Source organism: Lactuca saligna, chromosome 6, assembly GCF_052625555.1.
Source record: "Lactuca saligna cultivar CGN05327 chromosome 6, ASM5262555v1, whole genome shotgun sequence".
NCBI lineage: Eukaryota > Viridiplantae > Streptophyta > Magnoliopsida > Asterales > Asteraceae > Lactuca > Lactuca saligna.
Window position 1 is genome coordinate 75,483,632 of NC_136422.1, and position 5,501 is coordinate 75,489,132.

At 34.5% G+C, this 5,501-nt stretch overlaps 1 pseudogene; it reads left to right on the plus strand.

The window, feature by feature from the left end:
• Positions 1 to 1,627: 1,627 nt before the first annotated feature.
• Positions 1,628 to 3,568, plus strand: LOC145002727 (peroxisome biogenesis protein 2-like; annotated as a pseudogene).
• The last annotated feature ends 1,933 nt before the right edge of the window (positions 3,569 to 5,501 follow it).

Here is a 5,501-nt window from a genome sequence, read left to right on the forward strand (position 1 = left end):
TCAGATTCAAGAAAGGAAGATCTCATTTTCTGGGGGTGCAAAGCTCATATGTTATAAATCTTAGGGAGGGGGGCATATGAACATTATATCATTATGTTGTAACCCATGATATGCTAATTATTTCCGTTGCTCTTAATTCTTCTACTACTGATAACCAAAAATGGGAAGTCATATACATTCTTAGGGGGAGCATATTCTGAAAAAATTCATTAAATATATATTTTTTTTTTAAATCATCAGATAGTGGGAGATTTTAATGTCACACATTATGTTTTGATGAGTTAAATACATTACATGTTGTCCACCAGCGTCAGCGCCAATGACAGAACCAATTCTCATTAGCCTCAGCTTGCACTTCATAATCTAAGTAACCTTCATATATTAGGCAGTTATATGCATATATATATATATATATATATATATATATATATATATATATATATATATATAACAGATATGCGATCTATAATCTTAGTGATTAGGATCATACATTTACTTAGATACGTATACATCCCTTAATTATGGGATTTTGAGTTATTGTAATTATACATATTCAACATTAAGGTGAAACCCTAATGTAATTCTTGGTGACTATCTTTGTGACCTTCCTTCTCTTTGGGAGAACATCCTTTCTTAGTGAAAGCATCTTCGTGATCACTCGTGTTCTTTGTTTTTCTTTTTAATATTTGCTTAGTTAGTTCATTCTTTGTTGTTCATGGACAGCCAAAACAAGATCCTATACCTCGATTGAGACTGACCAGATCCCATCAATACATAACTAGCTCGATAACACTTTTAAAGTTATCCAAAAATGTTGATAAAACCCTGGTTAGATCCATACAAATACCAACCCTACCGATACAACATGCCAAAATTTTGATTCTACATAGATCTAAGTAACATCTGGATAATGGAACAACGCTTCCCTAACTTCTAAACTTCCAATAATGAATGGCATCTGCCAAACTCGAGCCAAACTTAACGATAGGTTGATGCATCCATTGAACATTAACTGATACAACTCGAAACTTCCGATGAATCTCTACTATTGATGATGAATGAAAAGACCAACGATCGAGGATGCATTGAAAACTGATCCAATGATCTAATACTTTACTAAACTAAAAACCACGTGGATCTAAACATATCCAAATCTAAAGCTGATTTGCAGATTAAAAATGCCCAACCTAAACTATATATGACAATCTATACAACAAGCTAAAAATTCCTCAATAGCTGATACTCAACCTGAGTGACCCAAACACCTCTAACTCTATTTATTGGCATCTATGAAAGAAACTTTATCACATGCACATGTCGTTGGAATCCTACCTGTGGTACTAGTGATTCCACCTCTGGCTCTCACGATTCCCCCAGCTTCATCATCGCTGGTGGTGCTCCACCTGTGGAAGTTTAATCACACTAACTTTCTCCAGGCATATCATTTTAATTTCTATTCTCATTTCTTTGTTTCATAGAATGGTTAATCTATTCAAAGTTTTCATATATGTGTTTCTCTTTCTATTGTGCATTTCATATACGTGTTTCTCTTACTTTCCGTTGGTAAATTTGTTTGCAGTATGCAATTCCAATCGCAATATCTTGGGTTAACCAGGTGGATGCAGGAAGGCTCGACATTGAAATGCCAGCCATGCTCAAAGAGCAAATGGTTAAAGTTTTCTCTGTTATGAAGGTACATCATGAGATTCATTGATTATCCAGGATTAGTTGATTACAATCTCCTAATTAAGCACAATTAATTTTTTTTTTACACTAATCAGTCGTATTCATTGGAGATTAATTATGTTCCTCTTCTTTCCTTTTAGTGATTAGCCAGGATTATTATTTCAATACGAATCACTCTTCTTTCCTTTTTGTGATTAGCCAGGATTATTATTTCAATACAAAGCAGAACTTGATGCTTTTCTTGAGTTTCTTATCTGGAGGTTCACAATTTGGGTTGATAAACCTACTCCAAGAAATGATCTCATGAATCTATGATATAGAGATGAACGCACCATGGAAACAAGAGCAAAACGTAAGCTTTTTAAAGAAATTACACAACATGAAGCATGAAATGAAGCTTTATCATATGGTTTCCATCATCACCCTTTTAGCTAGAACGGGGTTAGAGGGACCCGAGCTCATCGTTTATCAGAAAATATGGTACTGTGTAGCTATAGTTGGTGGTCAGTATATTTGGACTCGTTTGTAATCCTTTTCTGCTTTCCGCCGGTGGGGTGATTCTGAACAAGTATCTAATACTCAATATCAACATATTTTAGTTAAAAAACTTAATTTTTTTGATGATGAAATTAAAGAATTAACATCAATTTTTCCCTCTCTCTATATCTCCCTTTTGATATTCTTTGTTATGTTGGCAGAGGTCACTAGCTCGTAGATTATGGTTTATAGTACAACGCGTTGAAGGATTTTATAAAGCTGCATCTTTTGCTAGTCTGCTTGTATTTCTTTACACCGGAAGGTATATGAAAAATCTAGCAACACACCTTCGTTTACTTGTGTGTGTATTATAGGCTTTATTTATTTCTATTAAAATATTCTATATTTATCTATTTGTTCCTTTTGAATACAGGTATAGGAATCTTATTGAGAGAGCTATATAAGCAAGACTTGTTTATGGTAGCCCTTATATGAATCGTGTTGTTAGTTTCAAGTACATGAATCGCAAATTAGTTTGGAATGAATTTTCGGTAATTATCATTCTTATTAATTTGACTATCATTTAAATCACTAATTAATTTTTTTAGTAATTTTTATTTAGGAAATGTTGTTGCTTATTCCCCTTCTCAATTCGTCTTCCATGAAGAATTTTCTTTGTCCATTTTCAAAAGATAACTTTTCATGCTCTGTTAGAGATGAAACACTATGCCCCATCTTCCAGGCCAATCTAACAACCGTGTATCTCGCCCTTCCTTGCCAGAATAGGTACATTACTAAATCAAAATTACCTTTTTGCCCTTTTGACTCGGGACCGGGACTAAGACCGATGCCAATGGGAATAAATGTGAAATATGGTGGGACGAGGACTTGATCTTGATATCTCATCTGTGCAAAAGACATAAATGCCCTATGCAAAGAAAATAATATCAAGGCCATTGATCTTTTCACCTTAATTCAACAACAACCCGACTGGTTGACAACCAGCTTTCTATAAGTATATATGCTTTATTTGTTCCTAAATTTTAGTTTATCATTTCATTTATTAGTGTATGTTTTGACAAGTATGTTTCTATTTATTTTGTTATCTTAAGGACTTCATAGGAACATGACCTAATATATGGGTATTTTATTATTATTTAATACAAAAAGAACAACTTAATTTAAAAAATCAAGAAAAATGAGATTGTCCCCATTAAGTCGCAACTTTTAACAAATTTGTGTTGCATAGCTTATTAGGCCGTGTTACATAGCTTATTAAATACAAACACTTGATATATTATCTGATAATTGTCTTCATGATGACAGAGATGGGATACATTCTACAGCAGTTGTGAGTGCAATAGTGGCAAGTGAGATACAACTAGCAATTTTTCAAGTGTTATAGAACATGTTGATGGGTTCCACTATTATTAAGCTTCATGCCCCTGCTGATCATGCCACAAACTTTGTGGAAGAAGGCAGTGGAGAACTCTCCATTCCTTGAGAAGCTGAAGAAGAAGGGAATTGAGGTTTTGTACATGATGGATGCCATTGATGAGTATGCAGTTGTTAAGTTGAAGGAGTTTGAGCGGAAGAAGCTTGTTTCTACAACCAAAGAAGGTCTAAAACTTGATGAGAGTGAAGATGAGAAACAAAAGCGGGATGCATTGAAGGAGAAGTTTGAAGATCTTTGCAAGGTGATAAAGGATGTGTTGGAAGACAAGGTGGAGAAGGTAATAAAAAGTAAGTAGATCTTTTTATAGACCCATTTTCAATATATATATATATATATATATATATATATATATATATATATATATATATATATATATATAATGACTATATGGCTTACAAAGTTAGAGAGATGACCAAGCTGACATGGAAACATTCTTTTCAGCTTGTTTCTTATTCTTGGCTGGTTCACCTGTAAAGATACAACCAACTAATTCTAAAATGCATGTAAACACAGGAAAATGCCCCAGGACTGACCTAAAAGTTGTACATGTTGGTAATGACGCCCTTACTCTTCGTGAAACCTCTTGCTAGATTAGTGTCAAATACAATATTTAAGGGTTAGAAACAAGAATCTCTTTTCATGATGTTTCTTGATTGTTTTCTATAGGGAATTTTACAAAAATAGCATAAGCGACCTAATAGTCTAGCGGGATTAGCTCGGTCATCTTCTTGGTTTCATATGTATGAGATATAATGGAAACCTGTAAGATATTTAGTTTTATGATCAAATATGTTAAAGAGTCGTTTATCTGTATAGTAACAGTCTTGTTTTCATAATGCAGGGGTATATGAGTCTTTCGACACAATATGCATACACCTAGAGTGTGATCAATTTGTTGGGACTAACCATGATAAGAACTTTTGGGTGAAATATATAATGGATGTTTTGAATCAAAAGAATCCTTCCAAGACTGTGTGGAAGGAGTCATCTATATTGTACAAAGACATGGAATAATTTTGTAGTTCAGTTTATGAAAGTTTCTGATATGCTTGAAGCAGATGCAGGGTTTCTTATATTTTTGTTTTTCAAGATAAATATATTGTAGATATGCTGAAGAAGTATGGTTTCTCTTATTGCAAACCGGAAAAGAATTTAATGTCTTCATCAACATCTATTGGCACTAGTCCAAGTGGCACTGATGTGAATGCAACTCTGTTTTGAGGAATGATAGGCTCTATACTCTATCTTAAATCTAGTCACACTGACATTATGATTGACACCATATTGTGTGCTCGCTATCAATCTTGTCCTAAGGAATCTCATCTTCACGTTGTCAAAACGATTTTACGGTACTTAAAACAGACACCCAATCTTGGGTTGTGGTATCCTCGTGACTCTAAGCTCAATATGGTGGGATACACTGACTCCGATCATGGTGGGTGTGGCATTGATTGTAAAAGCACTTCAGGAAGAGCTTAAATGCTTGGAAATATATTGGTAAGTTGGTCCAACAACAAGTAGACATCGGTGGCTTATTCTACTGCTGAGGCTGAATATGTTGTTGCTGTAAGGTGTAGTACTCAGATTCTATGGATTCAGAATCTGCTCTTGGATTATGGTCATAACTTCTCGAACACACCCATGTAACATCCTGTTTTGGGTCGTTTTGTGATACAAGGTTATAGGCCGTAATTCGAGTATGAGAAGGCTTTTAGGTTTTAAAGAAGTAGATGCAGGTAAGGGAGGTTGTGTGATAAAAGAGTTCAATTTGTGCTTTAGAGCCCCATGGTATTAGTAAAGGTGTTGGCTCGATCCATCGTGAATTTTAGGTTTCGACCCAGAATACTTAAGGCTATGATGACTTGTTAGGGGTGTAGGGCTT